Raw genomic sequence first — 27,464 nt, 5'->3', positions numbered from 1 at the left:
TTGGTTAGTATTGTGGTGAGAATTTTTGCATCCATGTTCATCAAGGATATTGGTCTGTAATTCTCCTTTTTGATGGGGTCGTTGTCTGGTTTTGGAATCAAGGTAATGGTGGCCTCATAAAATGAGTTTGGAAATTTTCCCTTCCATTTCTATTTTTTGGGACAGTTTCAGGAGAATAGGTATTAATTCTTCTTTAAATGTTTGGTAGAATTCCCCTGGGAAGCCATCTGGCCCTGGGCTTTTGTTTGTTGGGAGATTTTTGATGACTGCTTCAATTTCCCTAGTGGTTATAGGTCTGTTCAGGTTTTCTATTTGTTCCTGGTTCACTTTTGGTAGTTGATACATCTCTAGGAATGCATCCATTTCTTCCAGGTTATCTAATTCGCTGGCATAGAGTTGCTCATAATATGTTCTTATAATTGTATTTCTTTGGTGTTGGTTGTGATCTCTCCTCTTTCATTCATGATTTTGTTGATTTCGGGCCTTTCTCTTTTCTTTTGGGTAAGTCTGGCCAGGGGTTTATCAATCTTCTTAATTCTTTCAAAGAACCAGCTTCTAGTTTCGTTGATCTGTTCTACTGTTTTTTTGGTTTCTAGTTCATTGATTTCTGCTCTGATCTTATGATTTCTCTTCTCCTGCTGGGTTTAGGCTTTATTTGCTGTTTTTTTCTCTAGCTCCTTTAGGTGTAAGGTTAGGTTGTGTATTTGAGACCTTTCTTGTTTCTTGAGAAAGGCTTGTATTGTTATATACTTTCCTCTTAAGACTGCCTTTGCTGTATCCCACAGATTTTGAACAGTTGTGTTTTCACTTTCATTGGTTTCCATGAATTTTTTTAATTCTTCTTTAATTTCCTGGTTGACCCATTCATTCTCTGGTAGGATGCTCTTTAGCCTCCATGTATTTGAGTTCTTTCTGATCTTTTGGTATCAGTTGAGACCTGATTTGTGGCCTAGGATGTGATCTATTCTGCAGAATATTCCATGGGCACTAGAGAAGAATGTGTATTCCATTGCTTTGGGATGGAGTGTTCTGAATATGTCTGTGAAGTCCTTTTCATCCAGTGTTTCATTTAAAGTCTTTATTTTCTTGTTGATCTTTTGCTTACATGAGCTGTCCATTTCAGTCAGGGGGGTGTTAAAGTCCCCCAGTATTATTGTATTGTTGTCAATGTGTTTCTTTGCTTTGTTATTAATTTCCTTATATAATTGGCTGCTCCCATGTTAGGGGAATAGATATTTACAATTGTTAGATCTTCTTGTTGGATCGACCCTTTCAGTAGGATATAGTGTCCTTCTTCATCTCTTATTACAGTCTTTGTTTTAAAATCTAATTTGTCTGATATAAGGATTGCCACCCCAGCTTTCTTTTGGTGTCCATTAGCATGGTAAATGATTTTCCACCCCCTCACTTTCAATGTGGGGGTGTCTTTGGGTGTAAAATGAGTCTCTTGCCGACAGCAGATTGATGGGTCTTGTTTTTTAATCCAATCTGATAGCCTGTGTCTTTTGATTGGGGCATTGAGCCCATTTACATTCAGGGTAACTATTGAAAGATATAAATTTAGTGCCATTGTATTGCCTGTAAGTGACTGTTACTGTATATTGTCTGTGTTCCTTTCTGATCTATGCTGCTTTTAGGCTCTCTCTTTGTTTAGAGGACCCCTTTCAATATTTCTTGGAGGGCTGGTTTCATGTTTGCAAATTCCTTTAGTTTTTGTTTGTCCTGGAATCTTTTTATCTCTCCTTCTATTTTTAGTGACAGCCTAGGTGGATATAGTATTCTTGGCTGCATATTTTTCTCGTTTAGCGCTATGAAGATATCATGCCAGTCCTTCCTGGCCTGCCAGGTCTCTGTGGATAGGTCTCTTGCCAATCTAATATTTCTACCATTGTAGGTTAGAAATCTCTTCTCCCGAGCTGCTTTCAGGATTTTCTCTTTGTCTCTGAGTAAGTTTCACTATTAGATGTCGGGGTGTTGACCTATTTTTATTGATTTTGAGAGGGGTTCTCTGTGCCTCCTGGATTTTGATGCCTGTTTCCTTCCCCACATTAGGGAAGTTCTCTGCTATAATTTGCTCCAATATACCTTCTGCCCCTCTCTCTCTTTCTTCTTCTTCTGGGATCCCGATTATTCTAATGTTGTTTCGTCTTATTGTATCACTTATCTCTCGACTTCTGCCCTCGTGATCCTGTAGTTGTTTATCTCTCTTTTTCTCAGTCTCTTTATTTTCCATCATTTGGTCTTCTATATCGCTGATTCTTTCCTCTGCCTCATTTATCCTAGCAGTTAGTGCCCCCATTTTTGATTGCGACTCGGTTAGATTTTAGTTCTTTTATTTCTCCAGAAAGGGTTTCTCTAATAACTTCCATGCTTTTTTCAAGCTCAGCTAGTATCTTTAAAGTCATGATTCTGAACTCTAGGTCTGACATTGTACTAATGTCTGTATTGAGTGGGTCCCTAGCAGGCAGTATTACCTCTTGTTCTTTTTGCTGAGGTGATTTTTTTCGTCTTGTCATTTTGTCCAGAGAAGGATAAATGAATGAGAGAACAAAATGCTAACAGGTTAACAACGTCCCTAGCAAATATACTGTATACAAATCAGAAAAGACCTGAAACCCGGGGAAAAGAAAGGGAAAGAAAGAAAAAAGAAAGAGGAAAAGAAAAAGAAAAAGAAAAAGATAAAAACAAACAAAAACAGAACAAAACAAAAAAACAGAATATGATCAAATATGATCTGGCTAGAGGGGCGGAGCAAGATGGCGGAGGAGTAGGAGACCTAGATTTCGTCTGGTCTCAGGAATTCAGCTGAATAGGGATCAAACCATTCTGAACACCTACGAACTCAACAGGAGATCAAACAGGAGAGTAGCAACAACTCTCTGAACAGAGAAGCGACCACTTACTGGAAGGTAGGACGTGCGGAGAAGTGAATCCGAGGCGATATTCGGGAGGATAGATGGCGGGGGAGGGGCCTCCGCCGGCCGCTTCTGGCAAGTGTTAGAGCCGCGGAGCACAAAATCGGACCTTTTAGAAGTTGGCTCGGCGGAGGGACGTCGCTGCAGTGGCTAAGCGGGGGGTGGAATCCTCCCGGGACAGTGTGGTCTCAGGACCCTCGGGGTCACAGAGAGACCGGGTGTGCCTGAGTGCGCCAGAGCTCCCAGATATCAGAGCAGGGAAGCCGGCTGCAGAGACGGAGCCGAGGCGCGGGCTCTCAGCTCGGGGTTGCCATAAACTGTGATCTGCGGCCCAATCGGGGCACGGCTCCCCCAGCAGGGACCCAACAAGCAGCAGATCCGGGGAGACTCCCCTTCCTTCCCGGGGAGGAGCGGTGCGGGAACGCACTGCAGGGATCTGCTGGGTTTGGAGACTCCGTGCGGGGTCGGGTGCCAGAGATAGCAACGCTCGGTCACAGGCCGGGTGAGCACGGAGTGTGGCCGGAGACCGGGGACACGGAAGTGACTGCTTTTCTCTGGGAGCACACTGAGGAGCGGGGCCCCGAGTTCTCAGCTCCTCCGGGCGGAGATTGGGAGGCCACCATTTCTGCCCTGGTCCTCCAAAGCTGTACCGAGAGCTTGCAGGGAACAAAAGCTCCTGAGAACAAACCTGAGCAGCTTGCTTAGCCCAGACCGACAAGGGCGGGGCAATTCCGCCTCCGGCAAAGACATTTGGAAACCACAGCAACAGGCCCCTCCCCCAGAAGATCAGCACGAACAGCCAGCAAGCCAAGACCAAGTTTACCGATCAAGGAGAACGGGAGAACTCCAGCGCTAGGGGAATACTGCACATAGAATTCATGGCTTTTTTTTTTTTTTTTACCATGATTCATTATTTCATCAAAGTTAATTTTTGTTGACTGTTTTTTTTTATTTTTCTTTTTCCCTTTTTCAACCAACATCTTATCAATCCCTTTTTTTTTAAAGAAAAAAAAACATTTTTTATTTTTCATTTTTAGAGTCATATTTTATCCCTTCATAGTAGTTACCCTTATTTTTGGCATATATATATATAAGTTGTTCTCTCTTTAAAACTTTGAGGTACAGTTTCTTCTAACAGATCAAAATATACCCTAAATCACTAGTGTATGGCTTTGTTCTAGTCTCCTGCCTGATCACATTCTCTCCCTTTCTCCTTTTTTTTTCTTTTTTTTCTTAAATCTTCTTTCTTTTTTCAAACAACTTATCTTACCAAGTCCTTTTATAAAATCTTTTATAACTTTCATCTTTACAGTCATCTTCCATCCCTTCATTGTATCAACCCTTATTTTGTACATATATGTCTTTCTTCCTTTAAAATTTTAGGAGGCACTTTTTTCTAACAGACCAAAATACGCCCAAAATCTAGTGTGTGGCACTGATCTATGCACTAGCCTGATCATATTTGATCATATTCTGCTTTTTTTTGTATTGTTTTGTTTTTGTTTTTATCTTTTATTTTCTTTTTTTTTTTCTTCTTCTTTTTCTCTTTCTTTTTTCTTTCTTTCCCTTTCTTTTCCCCTGGTTTCAGGTCTTTTCTGATTTGTATACAGTATATTTCCAGGGGACGTTGTAAACCTGTTAGCATTTTGTTCTCTCATTCATCTATTCTCCTCTGGACAAAATGACAAGACGAAAGAAATCACCTCAGCAAAAAGAACAAGAGGTAGTACCGTCAGCCAGGGACCTACTCAATACAGACATTAGTACGATGTCGGACCTAGAGTTCAGAATCATGACTTTAAAGATACTAGCTGGGCTTGAAAAAAGCGTGGAAGTTATTAGAGAAACCCTTTCTGGAGAAATAAAAGAACTAAAATCTAACCAAATCGAAATCAAAAAGGCTATCGATGAGGTGCAATCAAAAATGGGGGCACTAAATGCTAGGATAAATGAGGCAGAAGAGAGAATCAGCGATATAGAAGACCAAATGATGGAAAATAAAGAAGCTGAGAAAAAGAGAGAGAAACAACTACAGGATCACGAGGGCAGAATTCGAGAGATAAGTGATACGATAAGACGAAACAACATTAGAAAAATTGGGATCCCAGAAGAAGAAGAGAGAGAGAGAGGGGCAGAAGGTATATTGGAGCAAATTATAGCAGAGAACTTCCCTAATGTGAGGAAGGAAACAGGCATCAAAATCCAGGAGGCACAGAGAACCCCTCTCAAAATCAATAAAAATAGGTCAACACCCCGACATCTAATAGTAAAACTTACGAGTCTCAGAGACAAAGAGAAAATCCTGAAAGCAGCTCGGGAGAAGAGATATGTAACCTACAATGGTAGAAACATTAGATTGGCAACAGACCTATCCACAGAGACCTGGCAGGCCAGAAAGGACTGGCAAGATATCTTCAGAGCACTAAACGAGAAAAATATGCAGCCAAGAATACTATATCCAGCTAGGCTATCACTGAAAATAGAAGGAGAGATAAAAAGCTTCCAGAACAAACAAAAACTAAAGGAATTTGCAAACACGAAACCAGCCCTCCAAGAAATATTGAGAGGGGTCCTCTAAGCAAAGAGAGAACCTAAAAGCAGCAAAGAGCAGAAACGAACACAGACAACAGACAGTTAACAGTCACCTTACAGGTAATACAATGGCACTAAATTCATACCTTTCAATAGTTACCCTGAATGTAAATGGGCTCAATGCCCCAATCAAAAGACACAGGCTATCAGATTGGATTAAAAAACAAGACCCATCCATATGCTGTCTGCAAGAGACTCATTTTAGACCCAAAGACACCCCCAGATTGAAAGTGAGGGGGTGGAAAACCATTTACCATGCTAATGGACACCAAAAGAAAGCTGGGGTGGCAATCCTTATATCAGACAAACTAGATTTTAAAACAAAGACTGTAATAAGAGATGAGGAAGGACACTATATCCTACTTAAAGGGTCTATCCAACAAGAAGATCTAACAATTGTAAATATCTATGCCCCGAACATGGGAGCAGCCAATTATATAAGGCAATTAATAACAAAAGCAAAGAAACACATTGACAACAATACAATAATACTGGGGGACTTTAACACCCCCCTGACTGAAATGGACAGATCATCTAAGCAAAAGATCAACAAGGAAATAAAGACTTTAAATGACACACTGGACCAAATGGACTTCACAGACATATTCAGAACATTCCATCCCAAAGCAACGGAATACACATTCTTCTCTAGTGCCCATGGAACATTCTCCAGAATTGATCACATCCTAGGTCACAAATCAGGTCTCAATCGGTACCAAAAGATTGGGATCATTCCCTGCATATTTTCAGACCACAATGCTTTGAAACTAGAACTCAACCACAAGAGGAAAGTCGGAAAGAACTCAAATACATGGAGGCTAAAGAGCATCCTACTAAAGAATGAATGGGTCAACCAAGAAATTAAAGAAGAATTAAAAAAATTCATGGAAACCAATGAAAATGAAAACACAACTGTTCAAAATCTTTGGGATACAGCAAAGGCAGTCCTGAGAGGAAAGTATATAGCAATACAAGCCTTTCTCAAGAAACAAGAAAGGTCTCAAATACACAACCTAACCCTACACCTAAAGGAGCTGGAGAAAGAACAGCAAATAAAGCCTAAAACCAGCAGGAGAAGAGAAATCATAAAGATCAGAGCAGAAATCAATGAAATAGAAACCAAAAGAACAGTAGAACAGATCAACGAAACTAGGAGCTGGTTCTTTGAAAGAATTAACAAGATTGATAAACCCCTGGCCAGACTGATCAAAAAGAAAAGAGAAATGACCCAAATCAACAAAATCATGAATGAAAGAGGAGAGATCACAACCAACACCAAAGAAATCCAAACAATTATAAGAACATATTATGAACAACTCTATGCCAGCAAATTAGATAACCTGGAAGAAATGGGTGCATTCCTAGAGATGTATCAACTACCAAAATTGAACCAGGAAGAAATAGAAAACCTGAACAGACCTATAACCACTAAGGAAATTGAAACAGTCATCAAAAATCTCCCAAGAAACAAAAGCCCAGGGCCAGATGGCTTCCCAGGGGAATTCTATCAGACATTTCAAGCAGAATTAATACCTATTCTCCTGAAACTGTTCCAAAAAATAGAAATGGAAGGGAAACTTCCAAACTCATTTTATGAGGCCAGCATTACCTTGATCCCAAAACCAGACAAAGACCCCATCAAAAAGGAGAATTACAGACCAATATCCCTGATGAACATGGATGCAAAAATTCTCACCAAAATACTAGCCAATAGGATCCAACAGTACATTAAAAGGATTATTCACCATGACCAAGTGGGATTTATTCCTGGGCTGCAAGGCTGGTTCAACATCCGCAAATCAATCAACGTGATACAATACATTAACAAAAGAAAGAGCAAGAATCATATGATCCTCTCAATAGATGCAGAAAAAGCATTTGACAAAGTACAACATCCTTTCTTGATCAAAACTCTTCAGAGTATAGGGATAGAGGATACATACCTCAATATCATAAAAGCCATCTATGAAAAACCTACAGCGAATATCATTCTCAATGGGGAAAGGCTGAGAGCTTTTCCCCTAAGGTCAGGAATGCGGCAGGGATGTCCACTCTCACCACTGCTATTCAACATAGTATTAGAAGTCCTAGCCACAGCAATCAGACAACAAAAAGAAATCAAAGGCATCCAAATCGGCAAAGAGGAAGTCAAACTCTCACTCTTTGCAGATGATATGATACTGTATGTGGAAAACCCAAAAGACTCCACCCCAAAACTGCTAGAACTCATACAGGAATTCAGTAAAGTAGCAGGATATAAAATCAATGCACAGAAATCAGTGGCATTCCTATACACCAACAACAAGACAGAAGAGAGACAAATCAAGGAGTCTATCCCATTTACAATTGCACCCAAAACCATTAGATACCTAGGAATAAATCTAACCAAAGAGGCAAAGGATCTGTACTCAGAAAACTATAAAATACTCATGAAAGAAATTGAAGAAGACACAAAGAAATGGAAAAACGTTCCATGCTCATGGATTGGGAGAATCAACATTGTGAAGATGTCAATGCTACCTAGAGCAATCTACACATTCAATGCAATCCCCATCAAAATACCATCCACTTTTTTCAAAGAAATGGAACAAATAATCCTAAAATTTGTATGGAACCAGAAGAGACCCAGAATAGCCAGAGGAATACTGAAAAAGAAAAGCAAAGCTGGCGGCATCACAATTCCGGACTTCCAGCTCTATTACAAAGCTGTCATCATCAAGACAGTATGGTACTGGCACAAAAACAGACACATAGATCAATGGAACAGAATCGAGAGCCCAGAAATGGACCCTCAACTCTATGGTCAACTTATTTTTGACAAAGCAGGAAAGAATGTCCAATGGCAAAAAGACAGTCTCTTCAACAAATGGTGTTGGGAAAATTGGACAGCCACATGCAGAAGAATGAAACTGGACCATTTCCTTACACCACACACAAAAATAGACTCCACATGGTTGAAAGACCTAAACGTGAGACAGGAGTCCATCCAAATCCTAAAGGAGAACACAGGTAGCAACCTTTTCGACCTTAGCCGCAGCAACTTCTTCCTAGAAACATCGCCAAAGGCACGGGAAGCCAGGGCAAAAATGAACTATTGGGATTTCATCAAGATAAAAAGCTTTTGCACAGCAAAAGAAACAGTCCACAAAACCAAAAGACAACCGACAGAATGGGAGAAAATATTTGCAAACGACATATCAGATAAAGGGCTAGTATCCAAAATCTATAAAGAACTTATCAAACTCAACACCCAAAGAACAAATAATCCAATCAAGAAATGGGCAGAAGACATGAACAGACATTTCTCCAAAGAAGACATCCAAATGGCCAACAGGCACATGAAAAAGTGCTCAACATCGCTCGGCATCAGGGAAATCCAAATCAAAACCTCAATGAGATACCACCTCACACCCGTCAGAATGGCTAAAATTAACAAGTCAGGGAAGGACAGATGTTGGCGGGGATGTGGAGAAAGGGGAACCCTCCTACACTGTTGGTGGGAATGCAAGCTGGTGCAACCCCTCTGGAAAACAGTATGGAGGTTCCTCAAACAGTTGAAATTAGAGCTACCGTTCGATTCAGCAATTGCACTACTGGGTATTTACCACAAAGATACAAATGTAGGGACCCGAAGGGGTACGTGTACCCCAATGTTTATAGCAGCAATGTCCACAATAGCCAAACTGTGGAAAGAGCCAAGATGCCCATCGACAGATGAATGGATAAAGAAGAAGTGGTATATATACACAATGGAATATTATGCAGCCATCAAAAGGAATGACATCTTGCCATTTGCAACGACGTGGATGGAACTGGAGGGTGTTATGCTGAGTGAAATAAGTCAATCAGAGAAAGACATGTATCACATGACCTCACTGATATGAGGAATTCTTAATCTCAGGAAACAAACTGAGTGTTACTGGAGTGGTTGGGGGTGGGAGGGAGGGGGTGGCTGGGTGATAGACATTGGGGAGGGTATGTGCTACGGTGAGCGCTGTGAATTGTGCAAGACTGTTGAATCACAGATCTGTACTTCTGAAACAAATAACGCAACATATTTTAAGAAAAAAAAAAAGAAGATAACAGGAGAGGAAGAAAAGGGGAGTATGTCAGAGGGGGAGACGAACCATGAGAGATGATGGACTCTGAAAAACAAACTGAGGGTTCTAGAGGGGAGGGGGTAGGGGGATGGGTTAGCCTGGTGATGGGTATTGAGGAGGGCACGTTCTGCATGGAGCACTGGGTGTTATGAACAAACAATGAATCATGGAACACTGCACCAAAAAACTAATGATGTAATATATGGTGATTAACATAACAATAAAAAATTAAAAAAAAAATAAAAAACAAATATGATCTGGCTAGTGCATAGATCAGTGCCACACACTAGATTTTGGGCCTATTTTGGTCTGTTAGAAGAAAGTGCCTCCTAAAATTTTAAAGGAACAATGACTTATATATGTACAAAATAAGGGTTGATGCAATGAAGGGATGGAAGATGACTGTAACGATGAAAATTATAAAAGATTTTATAAAAGGAATTGATAAGTTAAGAAGTTGTTTGAAAAAAGAAAGGAGATTTAAAAAAACAAATAAAAGAATAAAAAAGCAGAGAATGTGATCAGGCAAAAGACTAGATCAAAGCCATACACTAGTGATATAGGGTATATTTTGATCTGTTAGAAGAAACTGTATCTCAAAATTTTAAAGAGAGAACAACTTATGCCAAAAATAAGGGTAAATACTATGAAGGAATAGAATATGACTCTAAAAATGAAAAATAAAAATGTTTTTTTAAAAAAAGGGATTGATAAGTTGTTGGTTGAAAAAGGGAAAAAGAAAAATTAAAAAAAAACAGTTAAAAAAATAACTTTGAAAGACTAATGAATCATGGTAAAAAAACCCATGAATTCTATGTGCGGTATTCCCCTAGTGCTGGAGTTCACGTGTTCTCATTGATCGGTAAACTTGGTCTTGGCTGGCTGTTCGTGTTGATCTTCTGGGGGAGGGGCCTGTTGCCGTGGTTCCCAAATGTCTTTGCCAGAGGGGGAATTGCCCCGCCCTTGGTGGTCCGGGCTAAGTAATCCGCTGGGGTTTGCTCTCGGGAGCTTTTGTTCCCTACAAGCTTTCTGTACAGCTTTGGAGGACGAGAGTGAAAATGGCAGCCTCCAATCTCTGCCCCAGAGGAGCTGAGAACTCGGGGCCCCGCTCCTCAGTGTGCCCCCAGAGAAAAGCAGTCAATCACTCCCATCTCCCTGGTCTCTGGCTGCACTCCGTGCTCACCCGGCCTATGACCGAGCATTTCCATCTCTGGCACCCGATTCGGTGTGGAGTCTCCAAACCCAGCAGATCCCTGCTGTGCGCTCCCGCGCCACTCCTCCCGGGGGAGGAAGGGGAGTCTCCCCGGCTCTGCCGCTTGTTGGGTCCCTGCTGGAGGAGCAGTGGCCCGACTATGCCGCGGATCACAGTTTATGGCAACCCCGAGCTGACAGCCCATGCTTCGGCTCTGTCTCTGCAGCCAGCTTCCCCGCTCCGATACCCGGGAGCTCTGCTGCACTCAGGCACTCCCAGTCTTTCTGTGACCCGGAGGGTCCTGAGACCACACTGTCCCGTGAAGATTCCACCCCCCGCTTAGCCACTGGAGTGACGTCCCTCCATGGAGCCGACTTCTAACAGTTCCGATTTTGTGCTCCGCGGCTCTATCACTTGCCAGAAGCGGCCGACGGAGTCCCCCTCCCCCGCCGTCTCTCCTCCGGAATATCGCCTTGGATTCACTTCTCCACACGTCCTACCTTCCAGAAAGTGGTCGCTTTTCTGTTCAGAGAGTTGCTGCTATTCTTTTCTTCGATCTCCTGTTGAGTTCATAGGTGTTCAGAATGGTTTGATCCCTAACCAGCTGAATTCCTGAGACCGAAGAAATCCAGGTCTCCTACTCCTCGCCATCTTGCTCCTCCAAAGTGACCAACACAATTGATTTTTATATGTATGACCTCACTTTTTAACCCTAGAGTTTTGTTTTTATAATTAGATCCTTTGGGATTTTCTATGTAGAAAATCAGGTCATCAGCAAACAAGGGTTGTGTCATTTCTTCCTTTTAAGTGTACATTCCTTTCTTTTCCATTCCTTCACTTTCCTTCCTTTCTTCCTGTCCTTCTCTCGCCTACAATTTCTAGTCCTATGTTGAATAAGAGTTCTGAGAAGGGACATCTTTGCCTCAGTCCTTATCTTAGGAAAAATAAAAAACTTGGTCTTTTGCCGTGAAGTATAATGATAGCTGCAGGGATTTTTTTGTAGATGTTCTTCATCAAATTGAGGAAATTCTCTGCTATGTCTAGTTTGTTGAGTGTTTGCATCATGAACAGGTTTTAGATTTGTCACTTGCTTTTTCTGCATCAACTGATATGATAATGCAATTTTTCTTTTTTAACCTGTTGATGTGATAGATTACAATAATTGATTGCTAAGCAGTGAAACAGTTTTGCATACCCAGAATAAATACTTCTTAGTCACGGTATATAACTACACATTGTGAAAGTCTATTTGACAAAATTTTATGAGGATTCTTACATTTAGAGTCATGAGAGGTATTGGTTTCTAGGTATCTTTTTAATATACAGTCTATCTGGTTTTGTTATCAAGGTAATAATGCCCTCGTCAAATGAGTAGGGAAGTGTTTCCTCCTCTATTTTCTGGAAGATACTGTACAAAATTGGTATGAATTCTTCTGTAAATGTTTGCTAACATGCTCCCATGGGTCTGGGTGTCTCAAAAGTTTTTACTCTTTTCTAAATCATCTAAGGTTTCTTCCTCCTTCCTTACTCAGATAATGGTCTTGGCTTCCTCATTCATCTGATCTGAATCCCTCAAGCCTTCTGCTTTGGCAACTGGGACTCAGAGCCTCTGCCAACATGGACGAGTGGCCTTGGGGAAGAGACTCCACATGCTTGTTTAGGTTTTTCAGCAAGCAGAGGCAGGACTGTTTAGGTCTCTGGAGACCGTGCAGGGTTCAGTTTCCATCACTGGCCCAGAGAGACCTTTAGTGACCACTTCCAGCCAATGTTCCATGAGCATGTAAACCTGTGCTAATTTTTAACAGTGATTATGTTTGGATGGAAGCATTGAGGATTCTTTTCTTGCTTCATAATTTCATGTTATCCAACATTTTTTCTCCACTGAGAGTTAGCATCTGTGTGGTGGTCATAAATTGAAAAGACAGGATCTTTGTTCGGGTAGAGGGGAACAGGAAGAGAGCTGTAATGTGTGTGCTGGACCAGGCCTGTGACCATGGGGGTGTGTCCATTCCCTCAACAAAAGGATGTTGAACAGACACGGACACTGGAAGCTTTGTGAGCTCGGAGCCCTTCCACTCTAGTTCTATAAATTCTGGCTAGGACAGAGAAATTTTCCCCCAAGAAATTCTAGGTAAACAGGTGAGGAGAACACAGTAAACAAGCATAAGGGAGTCCCTACCTCAAACCTGAGCCCACTTACCTGTGAATCCTAGAAGCAGAGTCCTCAGCAGGGATGAAAGTGGTGGGCAGGGTGGAGAAGAAGGGATGGGCATCGTTGTGGTGTTGAGTGTTGTCTGAGTGTTGTCTTGGAGAGGCCCACAACTCTGTGTTCTGAGGAGAGAAGACACTCCCTGCCTCCATCATGTCGGTGGAAGGTGATTGAGAAGAGAGGACCATGGGACTGCAACACTTTTTCTTCAAGATTACCAACTGCACAGACAAGGAGGCCACAAGTGCAGAAGTTGCTCTTTGAAATGCCTTGGACTTCCAGAGTCAAGGGCATGACATCCATAGGCTTGTGCTCTTTCCTGAGCCTCGTCCTATCTGAGGTCTCCCCATCCTGTACACCTGCTGACTTAGAGGCCCAGAGACATGGTGTGGGAAAGAGCTTAGAGTTTTGGAGATGGTGATGATTTGTGATTTAGAGGATGGCGGGGGCTACAGGGAAAGGGGGCTGGGGGAACACTCTACAAGAGGGAAAGCAATACACGCTGTGTGTTGGAAGGTGAGGGTGGCCTCTGCTCTCTGTGCTGGGTCTGGGGCCAGCTCTGGAAGGAGGGAGTGGAGGTACTTGAGAAACGACCTCAGAAAGAGAGAGGAACCAGTGTATTGGCCTCATTCTCTCTCACCTCTGGAATGGGATCTGTCCAAGCACAAAGGTTATGTCCAGGGACTCTCAGCCCACACTCAGCCAGTGCCCTTTAATGTCCACGGGTCCGTAGTCAGGTACTGACTGTTAGGGTTATTTTGGTATTGCTTCCTTGTGAGCCCCAGATCTTCTTAGGGATCAACAGAATGTTAAGGCCAGGAGAAGTGTTAGAACAAGAGGAGAATGCAGAGCAGCCCCAAACTGCCTATGGGGGATGAGAAGACTCCCTTCCCCCAGTGATGTCACCATCCTATCACATTGCTCTGGGATGATGAATTCCATGCTGAGAAGCCCTCCATGGCCCCTGTTTATAGCTGGATAGGATCTTTCCGCCAGCCTCCAACAACCTACCCTTCCCCCACAACTTAAGGGGACTTCACACCTGCCATGACTCTAAACTCTTCAGAGCCTGGGATTTTTAGCGCCTTGATGGTCAAGAGCCCTGGCTTTGTAACCAGATGAAATTAATTTCCAATCCTGAGTTCACTTCTTGGAGGCTGACCTACATATTATTTAACCTTGAAATTTTCATTTGTATAGCTCAAATAGTCAAAACTGTGTTCATAGGCAGCACTTGGACTTTCTCTTCCCCACTTACATGCTGTTCAGTATGTGGCAATCCTCTGCGCATTTGGTCAAGCGAAGAAGGGACCCACGTTCTACACCCTCGCTTGTCCACTCGTGTCTGTCCCATACCCAGTACTGTTAGTTTTACCTCCTAAATACCTCTTGAATCTATGTCACCATCTCCATCATCATCTCCTGCATGAAGAAAAACTATTACTTCCTAATAGGCTACACCTAACTTCTCTTCCCTGTTTTAAGCCCTTCCTTCTACTTCATTGGGGGTGGTCTACACGCAGATTTGAGTTCATGCCTTGCTGGCATACACAATTTTTTGAATTTTCATTGCTCTTGTGTATAAAACTCTTTGGTATATGGGATATGGTATATGCTATATAGTATATGACATGTGGCATGTGGTATATGGTATGTTTTATATTTAAATGACATGGAATTGGTGGGTAGTATGTGGTATATGGCATATATATTTGGTATGTAGTATATGATATCTGGTGTGGTAGTATAAATAATCCATCCTCCCATGACTGGCTTGGCCCATAGAGACAAAAGGATCCCCACCTTTTCTGGTACCCACCACAGCCTCTCTCTTCCACATCAGGTTCCCTGGGAAACCGTCAAGGAGATGAATATTAACAAGCAGGTCATTCTCAAGGAGTGCTGTAGGATCCAGTGGTGGAAGGGAGAAGGGAGGAGGGAGAAGGGAGTAGGATTGTTTAGAAGAAGTTGAGTTCCCACGAAGTACCAAAAAAGACCTCAGCCGATCTTCCATGGAGCTGTGGTGTTAAGATGTTCCTTCAGACTGGTGCTGGGCTGGAGTGAGAGGCTGGATCTTTACATCCCCATGTTGATGAGCCACTGGATGTGGAAGTTTCTCAGGCATGACCTTGGGCGTGGTGGCTCTGCTCAACTGAGACCATCCCAAAGAGAGCTGACAACTGAGACCCATCTGCTCAGTCCTGATGCATCACAGCCTCCACCACCCTCTGCACAGCCCCTTCCACCTCAAGTCCTTGGGCTCAGGACATGAATTAACCGCATCCCCCACTGAGATCTTAAAGCTACGTCACCTCAACCAGGGACCCAGGCTTCTCTGACACCACTTGGTCTCACCTGGGCTTTACTAAATGGAAACATTTAGGATGAATATCATGGGGGGACCAAGAAGCAGCTTCTTCACGAATCTCTGAGTGCCTGGCTCTGGAGTGAGCTCTAGCAGAGGACAGAGGAAAGAAGAGAAGGAACCTCAGACTTGTGAAGTGACATAAAACCTGGGTATAGAAACACAGAAAAATCTCCACCACGCATTTCTTTGCATTGTCCCCCAAGGGGGCATAAGAGGCAGACATTGAGCTGAGGACAGGATGTTGACTTTTTTTTTCTAGAGTTACTTTTGGAAGAGTTTTACATTTACACGAAATTTGGGACAATAGTATAGAGTTCCAGTATATAGCTGAATATAGTTTTCCCTCTTATTAGTATCTTACAGTAATTTGGTACATCTGTTAATGAACCAATATTGGTACATCTTTATTAACCAAAGTCCATAGTTTATTTAGATTTTGTCTTAGCTTGGGCTGCTATAATAAAACACCATACACCAGATGCCTTGAAACAAGAGGAACTTACTTCTCAAGGTCCCAGAGGCTGGAAGTCTGAGATCAGGGTGCCAGGATGCTTGGATTGTGATGAGAATGCTCTTTACAATTGCAGACTGCCAACTACTTGTATTCTCACATGGTGGATGGGGTGAGCTGGCTGGCGTGTCTCTTTTTGTGAGGACAATGATCCCATTCCTGAGGACTCCACCCTCATGACCTCATTATCTGCAAAGTCCCCACCTCCAAATCCCATCTCGCTGGATTTCAGATTTCAACATTTGAACTTTGGAGAAATAAATTCGGTCCTGAAAGGATTTCCTTAGTTTTTACCCTATGTCCCTTTCTGTTCCCGAATTCCATGCAGGATACCACATTACATTTACTTGTGATGTCTCTGTAGGCTCCTCTCAGCGGTGACAGCTTCTCAGACATTCCTGACTTGTGATGGCCTGACAGTTTTGAGGACTGCTGCTCACCTGTATCGTGGAATGTGCCTCATTGCAATCTGTAGGATCCTTATCTCATAAGCAGACTGAGGTGATGGGGTTGGGGAGGAAGGTCACAGAGGAAAAGTGCCCCTTTCATCACCTCAATCCAGGATCCATACTGTGGCAGTGGTTTATGATTTTTGGCGAACTCATGATCACCTGACTGCACTGTATTTGTCAGGTGTCCCCTCTGTAGTTACTCTTTTCTCCTCCTTTCCATTCTGTCCTCTTTGGAGGGGAGTCACGACAAGTGCCTACACTCCAGGAGTGGTCAATTAGGATCCCCTCCTTAGGGCGAAATATCCACATAGACCATTTGGGACTTTTCTGCACAGGACATTTTATCTTCTCCTCAATTTATTAATTTATTCAGTTATTAATTTATATCAATAGGGGCTCAAAGATATTTATTTTATATGAGCGATTATAATCGGTCTTAGTCATTCATGCAGTTATAACAACATATCCCGGTTTGGGTGGCTAATAAACAAAAGAAAGCTCTTGCTCATAGTTGTGGAGGATGGAGTCTGAGATCAGTGAGCCAGCCCAGTTGGGAGAGGGCCCTACACAGATTTCTCCTTGTGTCCTCATGTGGCCAAAGTGATTAGGGAGCCCTGGAGGCCTCTTCTATAAGGGCTAATCCCACTCATGAGGGTGGAGCTCTTAAGACCTCCTCACCTTCTGGAGGCTGCAACTGCTAACACCATCACGTGGGCTTGAGGGTTCTAACACCTGAATTTTGTGGGAACAAGAACATTCAGACCAGAGCAGAACCATACATACTACGTTACTTATTTTTGGCTCAAACTCTTGCACTTTAGGCATTGGGAGCTCTTCCAGGAGGTTCCTGTATTTGTTTGACAGAGTTCAATCAGTGGGTTATTGTTTTGTTTTTTGAATATCCACTTGCTTACTTTCTGGAGGATATGAAGCTCTGCTAGAACTTTTAAACACAAAGAAGAGAGGGTAGTATTAAATGAAACGGTTTTAGGTACATGTACTAGCTTTGAACGAAGTGAAATTGTATTTTAATACCCAACATCTGGTAGAAACTGCTGTTTGCAATGAAGTATTCCCCAATTTATGTTTTAAAAATGTGATGGCCAAACTCATGGCCGTCATTGTTCTGACAACTGAGGACACAGACAGTCCCTTCTCTGTCAGAGTCCACATCCTATTTGAGGAAGAGACAAGCACACACAATAGGCAGTTCTCAGTTTGCATGGTGCTGATGTGCACGAATGTCTGTTGCCATAGGTCAGTTAAATAACATCAGTCCCCCAACATATGATTCCAGTTTCATTTACCACGGAGGAATTTTCCATGAGCAATTGCATGAAGTACAAACTTTCTGCCAGTTCTTCTTCAGGCTACCAATCCCTATATGACTAACAGGTGCTTATCCCCATAAGTAAGCATCACATCTTTCAAAGCATGTAGTGGTCGTTCTCTGTGACTCTGTTACTCACTTTCCCACAAACAGCAACGCAGGTGGTTGTGTTGTCTCCTGGTCTCCCAGCGAGGAGCCCAGGTGACATTGTACAAAAGTGAATAATGTCAAAAGGGAATTGGCATAAAGCAGAAAGTGGGATGTAGAAATGAGAAGAGATGAGAGTGGAGGTGAAGTTCAAACTGAATGTGAGTGGGGCTCATGAAGGCATAGCTCCCTTGGGAATGGTGACCGGGATGCTGGTCCCCAGAGTGTGGATATGCAGCCAGAGGAGCAGAGTGAGGCACTCTTACCACATCACTGAAGAATATGATGGGGAGGGAGGGTGAAATTGTCCCAGAGGATGTGACACCAGAAATATTCAAATTAACGTAAGAATTTCATATATTGGAAGTGCAAGGGATGGGATGTTGGATGCTGATCCTATTTGAAACTGGAGTGAGGGAATTCTGATGCTGGTCTATATGGCCAACTATGTGATCAGAAGAAGGTAAGCACTGTGCAAACTATTCTTGATGAGTCTTTACAAAAAAATTAAATGCTTCCCTTCTTTGTGTTTCTAATATGTGAAATGATAGTACACCAAATAAATATGGTTCCATTGTTTTTTTAATTTTCTTATCATTCATAATTGACAGTTGGAGAGTTTCTGTGTTTTGAAAAAAGTTTTTAAATCTCACAGAAAATCGTGATTCTCCCGCTTATTGTTGAGATCACTTTGCATGGTTTCAGCTACACCATCATTGTTCTGTCCTGCACTATTGTGCAACGTGAGCACTGCCTCCACTTATCATGTCAGCTAATCCTGAGTTCTAGGGAAACAATTTAATTAGGTTATGAGCCATGGGAACAGAGAGTGAGAGAGAAGAACTGATATTTTATGTAGGGTGGTTTATGGAAGGGACTTTTAATAAAGTGACATGTCAGCAGAGCTTGAAAGAGGGAGAGATGAGCCACACAGATTCATAGGGGCAAGAAGCAGAGGAGAGACACAGTTTGACTTCCATTTCCATAGAATCACTGTGGCTTAAACTGGAGAGCCTGTTAGAGACAAAGCAATAGTCCATGAAGGAATGCTGGTGGCTGAGACCAGGGAGCAGCCCTGGGAGTGAGCAGTGCGCAGATTCTGGGGGGAGCTCACTGGAGTGTGGGAGGAGCCTTGCACTCACTCCTGAGAGCTTTTCAGGAATTTTACAAGTGAGTTGTTAAACACCGTAAGCTTGTAATTGGTCACAGTGGAAGTGTTGACATCACAGAAGTCCACAAGCACTACCAATCAGGCTTCTTTTTCTTTCCGAGAGTGGATTGTTTCATGTTTACCATCCTACCACTGGACACAGCATTCTGAAGGCAGAATTGAATGTGGGATATAAAGAAAGAATGTTAAGGATGGCTTTAGGCTTCTGGACTGCCAGCCCGAGTGCATGAGCAGTGGGGTTGGGAAGGATGAAGGGGACAGAAGAGCAGTGTTCCCATCACAGGGAGGAGTGAATCTTCCCTCTGGGACTGAAGAGTAGCAAATGTAGGCAAAGAAGAAAGAAATCATTTCTCCTCTGCAAACCAGGATGGGATGCATTCTATTTAAGACCAAATGGAGAACCTCACCAAGGCTAGGGAGGCTGGGGCTTGGCAGGAATAACTCCTGAGAACATGGACATGAGTGTGTAGTTCATGGTCACGGTCCCCAGGAGATGGATGAGAGATACTTGCTCTGTGTAGATGTGACTTGTTTCTCACATTCCAGGCAGAGATCCATGCATCAGTCCCTAGATCAGGTTCCCATGGCCCCTGCTGAGGACCTGGTATGAAGACCTAGCTCTGGGGGCATCAAGGACCCTGAGAAGGAGCAGCAGGAACTATGGGCACGTGGGTCTCGGGGGAAGCAAGACATCTGGGTCAGAATTGTGGAAGCTTCTAGTTGTTCCTTCTCTTAGGCTGGGCCCTTCAGGGAATGGAGCAGGCAGCAGAGTCTGAGGGTGGCATGTAGCAGGGGAGGAAGGAAGGACCTGTGGGACCCATGTTCACAGTTAATTATCTGCTCATTATTCCAGAAATGTTCCGCCCGTGTCTCCTATATCCTCGGTGCTATTTTCCTCCTGGGACACCTGTTGTGAGAGGACAGGCAGCCCCTGATATAGAACTCTGCCACCTAAGCCTTCCTCCCTTAGGGCCTGATCCGCATCCCCATCCCCACCAGTGTATCCCACAGAGGGTCAGGCAGGAACCATCCTCACAGCTGCCATCCGGCACCTGTCAGCATTCTCCTAAATGTGGACTCCTTGTGCCTGACGGAGCCCCAGTGCTCAAATAACTTAGAGATGATCTCCAAGGGTTCCTCCCACCCAGCTGCCTCTCATTCACCCCTCTGCCCACTTCCTTCCCAGATTCCCTAGGACTCGGTGCACACTCTTTGAAGTCTTTGACCCTGCCCAGCTCTTATAGGCTAAAGTCTCCACCACACACACACTTCAGGAAGTTGGGATCCCTGAGACTCCTGAGGGTATCAAGGGAGGTGTGTCACATGCTCTTTACTCCAGTCGGGCCCTGGCCCTGTGTGACCTGTGGTCTGCCCCTTTTCCTGACCTTGCTCCCTCTGGGACTGACCTTGGCCTGTCCTCCCTGACCCACTACTTACAGTCAGGCCCTTGCTTCTTGTGAGCATAGATGACAGAGAAAATGATGAGCAGCAGCAGCTTTGAGCCCAGGATGAGAGCCACCAGGAGTGGAGTAGATAGCCTTGGGTCTGGAAAAGAATTGACACAGGTACCATGAGAGAGGGCACCCAGGAGTCCATTCCCTGGGGCCTCCACGTACTCTCCCTGAAGCAACTCAAGCTTATCAATGCTCTGAAGCTTATGGATCTCTTCCCCTGCACTCAGGATCAAGGCAGGTTTGGGGTAAGATGTTCTTCATCTCATTCACCCCTTTCTTACTGCCAGGCGTCCTTGAGGGAAGAGGTTGGGGAGAATGAACACTCAGTACCGTGTAAGTTTGGTTTACTGAATTGGTCCTCACACACATGGGGCAGGTCTATACCCTCTTTCTGAGGAGGGAACAGGCTCATAGTTTACAGAGGGTCAAAAGATGAAGTGGTTTAGACCCAGGAAAATTCCTCCCTGCTGTCCTGCAGGATGACTCTGAGACCTTGTCTTTGGACCAAGACAAATCCAAACTCTGTGGGTCATAGTACCAAAGGCCAGCCTGGCCTCAAGTGGAGTGAGAACAGGTGTCATGGTCAGTGAGAGGCAAGGCTGCCCTGCTTTGCTCCATGCACAGGGCTTAAAGACTCCATGTACAGAGGTGAAGGTGGGATGACCTGACCTGAGGAGACCTGCTGGCTGGACAACACCATGGGGAGACAAGGAAATGGGGTCTAATGCTCAGGAGGGTTTCAAACACCATCCAGCCCACCTGGACTCCAAGTCCAATATCAGCTGACATCATTTGTTGGATATAGAGGTTGGATCTGTAAATACACCTTCAGATACTTTGAATTTCTGCAACGACCCATTTTGCTTTTATATTTGAATAAAGAATTTCAAATAAAATTTGGAAATATATGGAGTAATCTTAAAGGAAGGAGCAGAGACCTCACCATATTTGCCCCTGGTGTGCTGGAGGATGGCAAGTCTCAGCTGGGTGGGCCCCCGCCTGGACTTTCTCTCAGTTCAAAGAGCTGTATTGCCCACAGTTGCACCTGCTTCTAGAGGGCAACCTACAGTAGAGGGCTGGAAGAAGTGGGGGTACAGAGGCTTAGCCAATTTTCTCCATTTAAAACAACTCACGAAGAGCATCGGCTCCCCAGCTCTCTGTCCGAGGTTGAGACTTGCTGGGCTGTACTGTGTTCAACAACTCCCTTTACCAATTCTGCCTCCTTCCCCCTCTCACACATGTGGATCACACAGCACCCCAGAGTGAGCTTTCCCCTTCTCATATCATCTGAGAGTCTGCTTCCCGAGTCACCTGATGTGTGGAGTTTGTCTGGGTGGGGTCTGGAAAGTCAGCTCTAATGGGCACATTTGGAGCAGGGTCTTTGTCAGTTGGCTGGCCAAGAGGACCCCAGCCCTGGGAGGAGGTAGAGTAGAGTAGGTGCCAGCTTGCCCTGCTCTTGTCACTGCTGAAACCTCACCATGGTGACCTGCAAAGGTGTAAGCAGAGGAGGGACGTACCCCAGCATTCTGGAAATGAGTTGGTAAGTGTAAGAACTATGGGTTGGGTGGCTATTGCTGGGCACTAATCCTTCGGAGAAAGATAATGCAAAGTGAAGACTGACTGATCACACATGAAAGGTTATGTATGAAAGTCAGAGGACTCCTGGGCAACAGTGCAGACTGTTACCTCCTAGACGGGAATGAAGAAAAAGCCGAGGACACAGTTGGGTCCAACGAAATCATGAAGTATCAGTGCTACAGAGAGGATTGAATTCTCAGCTACACTGCATCTGCTCTACCAGAATAGAACCCTGATGGGGAAATATGGGAGATAGATTCTGAGATGTAGGATAGGGACATTGGGGCGGAGGCTTTCAAAACCCTTTGGGTTCTAATGGGCTGTTGAGGACAACACACAGCTTAGCTACTCATCTCCAATTACGGCCTCTCAACCCAAAGGAGAAACAATAAAAGGACCATAAATTCTATGGAGAACCGGCTCTCGGTAGTCCTTGAAGAGCAATGCCCAAACTGCAAAATCTCTGGGAGACAAAGGATAATATTCTCCAAATCCAAATGCATACCCTTTATGCCATTCCCCTCCCACCTTCACCAACCATAGGAAAGGGCAGGAGAAAAAGACAAAGGCAGGTAGCCAAGGAGCCTGAGAATTACTTGGAAATCCCACTGCCCATATTAAATCAAGCTTAATTTAGAAAATTTGGAAACGTGTCCTGAAGATCAGGACACAGATCATAGGAAGGGTTTTCAAGGTATGCCTGACTTAAGTGGTTTGCCCCAAGACCCCCAGAGTCTGTGAATATGGGGTACCTTACATGGCAGGAGAGCCTGAATGGTAATTAGCTAGGGTCTAAAGTGGGTCATTATCCTGGACTTTCTGAGTGGAGCCAATTTAATCACAGAGACTCTCCCCAGGTAAGGAGGGAGGCAGGACAGTGGGAGCCGGAGGCATCATGATCACAGCAGAGGTCAGAGGGTGTGGGGCCCTTGGCCAAGTGGTTGGGCTGCCTCTAGGAGCTGGAGCAGCAAGAACACACACTCTCCCCCAGAGTCCCTAGAAGGAACTCGGACCTACCACCCAGTTTAGACTTTCATGTCTAGTAATGGATGGAATGAATGTGTGTTGCTTTAAACCACTAAGCATGTCCTAATTATTACAGCAGCAAGAGGAACCTAATACAAGGAGACAGGGAAATTTTAAAAGGATAGGTATGAATAAAAGGGACAGGCACAATTTAGAATGCATGACTTCATGGGAAAAAGTAAAAAAGAAGGAAGAGGTGCTGTTTCAAATTTGAGTGGTGAGGGGGAGAAGGAAAAATGGAGGAGACAAACTTGGGGTCTTGAAAGAAGAACCAGAAAGTTCAGTGGCCTCAGAACTGCTGTCCCAGGTTCCAAACCAGACAACCATCCCCAAGTCCCAGTAACATACGTGGTCATGCTATACTGAGAGAAGGGAGCTCATTTAAGCTAGAAATATTGTGAAACACCTCAATACCATAAACATGTAGAAAAAGACGTGCACCATTATGCCAGACCCACTGGATCCAGAAGGAATGGCAGTGGTTGGTGCCCTGGAATGCCCAGGGGAGGCTGTGACATCCTGGCACAGCAGGATCATATAGGCATCCTGCACATAGCTCCAGTTGCCAACCCAGACACTCTAAAATCTATTCTCAGCCTTAGAACCCTGGAAGATAGCTATTTCAGGAATTCTGGAAGCACCAGAGGTAATGGCTATGGTCTGAGTCCCAGTGAAAGTTCAAAGACTAAACACCAAACCCAAACTCGTCCATAGGAGAATGTGTGGACTAGTCTCTCCCTGCTCTCCTGGCTCAGAACAAACCTGCCCCTGGAAATCACATGAGGTCCAAGCATGGAGGAATCTGAAAGGTGGAAGAGGAAGGCAGGTGGGCTACGTCCTTCCATACTGGAGGAAGAACACACACCAAGTATTCTGGCTCCACACTCCTGACTCCCAAGCACAGAAGGAGGCCCAGTCGTGGCGTTCGAACAAAGAAAAGTCTAGATTCAATAATCTTTTTTCCCATTTCTAAAAGTGAGGAGGAGCAAAATAAACTGAAAGCAAGCAGAAAGAAAGAAAAAAGAGGAGAAAAAGCAAAGGAATTAAAAACAAACAATAGAGAAAATCACTGAAACAAACATGGGTTTTTTGAAAGCACGGAGAAATTTGGAAAACTTCTAGCAGTCGTGACGATGAAAAAAATGAGAACTGACACATTTCCAGTATCAGGAATAAAATGGGATATCACTGAAAACCCTACAGACATCACAAAGATAACCAGGTAATATTAGGAGCAGCTCTATGTGCAGAAATTTGACAACTCAGAGAAAAAGGACCCAATTTCTCAAAGGCACAGCCTACCACAAGCATCCGATATGAAATGAGGAATTTGAGTAACCCTCGCTATTCAGATTCTTTTCAAATGAAAAAACGAATGGTGGAGATGCAGGTGTTCCACAGGGAAATTCCTTTAAGCACTCACAGGTGAATTAAAACCAAGTTAGGTCCACAAAATAAAGTTAATAGAAGAAGCTTTGAAAAATCGGAATATATACTCCATTTTAGATGATATTAGGAATTATTAATTTTACTAAGTGTGTAACAGTATTGGTTTTATAGAAAAAATAATGTCATTAATCACATGACCACACAATTGTCGACTCCATTTGGAAACTGGAAGTGCATCCATGACTAAGCCATTATTAGACACAATTATGCAACTTCTGCATACCCCTAGTTTTAAGAGAAATCATTCATTTTCGCCTTCCCCTCTCTATTGTCCCAGCCAGCAGGGACATGAACACTCGTTGACCCAGTGTTGACCCAGCCATGAGGACAATGTCATAGGGCATGTTAGAAGGAACATGGGCCTTTGAAAGAATTTCTGGAACAAAGACTCTTGGAAACCTGGTTCGACCTCCTCCTGATGTTACATGAGAGAGAAATAAGGAATGTTTTGGTTGTAGAAAGGGGACTCCATAGTTCCTTGGGACAATGCCCTGCTGCTATAATCAACACATGCTTTTTGTTTTTTTGTTTTGTTTTGTTTTTGTACAGGTTGCTGGTCCATTTTCAGGGACTCAATTTTCCCTAGACTAGTTTAGCTCAGCAAGTGGCCTAAGGGCAGGATATCATCACCATCTGTCCCTCATTGCTCCCTGATTCCCTTCTGTAAAATTCCAGGTCACAGGGTTTTGGTTAAGCAGGAAAGGAGACCAGCAATGAACTGGAATTGGCATAAAGTAAATGTGCTGTGAACGATCATGAATATTGCCAGTCTGCTGTCACAAATAAAGGGAGAAAGGAGACCCCAGGTGTGACCATACACGGTCACCCGGGAGCCTGGTTAAGACTCAAAACTCCAGGTCCTCAGGGTGCCTTCCAGAATTTCAGAGTGGAAGGTACAGACATTTACTGGGGTGATGATGGAAAGGTCTAGAAGGGATAGAGACCTAGCTCAGGTGAGAAAGAACAGGAGGAGGGGGTGGCTGGCCAGACGTGGTGACTTAATCACTGTAAAATTTGCCTTTATATCTACAGACCTCTAGATTATTCCATAATAAACAGGAATTACTACTTTTAATGTTAAAAAAAGATAAAATTTAAAGTGCCAGGACAGTCGGCATTGAGGCCTCACCCTGGGTTTTATGGGTTTCCTGGTCCTTCTGGTGGGCAGAGGCCACGAGGGTATGGTTTTTGGTGACCACAGGCTGCCCGTCATGCTGCACCTGGCAGGTGAACACCACATCTTCCCTGTGGGCGGATGAGTTCACCGGGAGCCAGCTCGTCCAGTTAAAGGTCCCCTCCTTGTTCTCTATGAGGTTCGAGGCCGTCGACGCCATTTCTGTTCGGGACACGTTTCCGTTCTCCTAGCAGGTCAGCTGTAGGCGCAGGGGGTAGAACTTCTTCACTTGGCAAGTGACCTTCACCTGGTCCCCTGCCACGGGTTCCTGGGAAACCTCCAAGGTGGGCGGAACTGAAAGAGCACAGAGCAGAAGCTCTGACCTCATGGAACAGACCGACCACGGGGGAGGGGCTCGAGAACTCAGCTCCCCCCACACAGCAAGGGAATCACCCAGAACAGGGCTAGGCATGCAGCTGGTGCTCAAACACTGAGGGTAGTCTTCGCATATGAATGAAACCCTTAAGCAGAGTGCCCAGCACACAGTAGGTGCTCAAGGACTGGTAGCTCCTATTAGGGTAAGAATGAGTGAAATCAAGATACTCAGCCCGTGGCATGCAGCGGGGATAGAATAATTAGCAAAATAAATGACATCACCAAGCACACGGTGGCGTGGATTACAGCAGGTGCTCAATAATTGGAATTGCTTTGGTAAAGTAAATGGCCTACCCAGCACAGTGCTTGGCACATGATAGGTGTTCACCCCCCAGCTGCCATGAAAAACCATCAGAGGGGACCATACATCTAGGTGCAGGGTGACTGGGAGGGTCTGTCAGGAGTCAGACTCCAGGCAATGGAAGGCCTGGGGCAGAGACTGGGGGGAAGGGCAGGCTTGGAGACTTGGGGGCCAGACCCGGGCTTGGGCTGGGGGTGAGGGGCATCTACCTCGGAGGACCTCAGACAAGTTGGCAGTCCCACAAAGAGGAGGGCCCCCCTGCAGGGTCACGTGGGTCACCTCGCAGATGACCTGGGAGTGAACGTCCCCCGGGGCCAGCACCAGTCTGGTTATGCTGGACACAACAGGGAAAGACTCCTGATGATCTTACATGTGAGGAGTCATGCCCTCTAGGAATAGGCTCAACACTTTAAAGATGTTTGCATATCTGTCTGATCTGGGGGTACAAAGCTAACCCACCTCTCCCTGTGAGTTTTCTTAATGCTTACTGCTGAAAAAGAGAACAATACAAGATTTACAAGAGTTTCAAGGACAGGGCTGGAACTTTCTCCCACTTTGGCCAGCACAGTGAGTGTGCAGAGAGCAGGGCTGTGAGCCAGGCTGTGGTTCCTTTCCCTGCTCAGGCCATCTCTGCTGAGCCTCAGTGTCCTCATCTGTAAAAGGGGCTGAGATGGTCCCTTCTGACTCCATCCATTCTCATCCAGGGCATCAGCTGTGTGGGCAGCTTGGGGAAGAGGAAGGAGTGTTCTTCTAGGAGGCACAGATCTGCCTGGTGGTGGAGCCTCGTACTAGTGCTGGTGCCCAGGCATGGGAAGTTCCACTGGGAACTTCTGTAACACGTGCACAATCAGGGTACAGCCTATTTGTATCTGTCCAGGGGCTGTGGGTAGATTCATTCACTATCATGTGAGTCAGTCCTGGAATTGCATGAAGCTTTTCTGGACAGACCCACAGCAAATGCCCAACCCCTGGCATCTTCTCCAACCTGGGCTCTCAGAGTAAACAGTGAGCCTGTGCGTCTTCTACTGTGATTCTTCTGAAGCTGAGAGAAAGAAGACATTGTCCCACCTCCCTGTCCTGAGTGCATTCGTCCACAGAAGGGAAGGGAATGTAAGCTTCA

The 27,464-nt window shown here is 44.4% G+C and overlaps 2 pseudogenes across 2 annotated transcripts in view; both read right to left on the bottom strand.

The window, feature by feature from the left end:
- LOC114220730 (signal-regulatory protein beta-1-like) overlaps positions 1 to 27,464 on the bottom strand; it is a 96,463-nt pseudogene that overhangs the window by 29,823 nt on the left and 39,176 nt on the right. The gene's annotated exons all lie outside the window — the stretch shown is intronic.
- On the bottom strand, positions 19,571 to 27,431 carry LOC148163586 (signal-regulatory protein beta-1-like; annotated as a pseudogene). The gene is made up of 6 exons (XR_015768876.1): positions 27,413 to 27,431; positions 26,804 to 26,834; positions 26,554 to 26,678; positions 25,624 to 25,962; positions 20,425 to 20,532; positions 19,571 to 19,795 (listed from the first exon to the last, which is right to left on the bottom strand). The product of XR_015768876.1 is annotated as a signal-regulatory protein beta-1-like (transcript).

The sequence above is a fragment of the Eumetopias jubatus genome, unplaced genomic scaffold (assembly GCF_037043125.1).
Source record: "Eumetopias jubatus isolate StellerSeaLion01/CBP00866 unplaced genomic scaffold, mEumJub1_p1.0 scaffold_9, whole genome shotgun sequence".
Lineage (NCBI taxonomy): Eukaryota > Metazoa > Chordata > Mammalia > Carnivora > Otariidae > Eumetopias > Eumetopias jubatus.
Note: the sequence above shows the minus strand (reverse complement) of the source record. Positions and strands in the feature narration are given on the sequence as shown.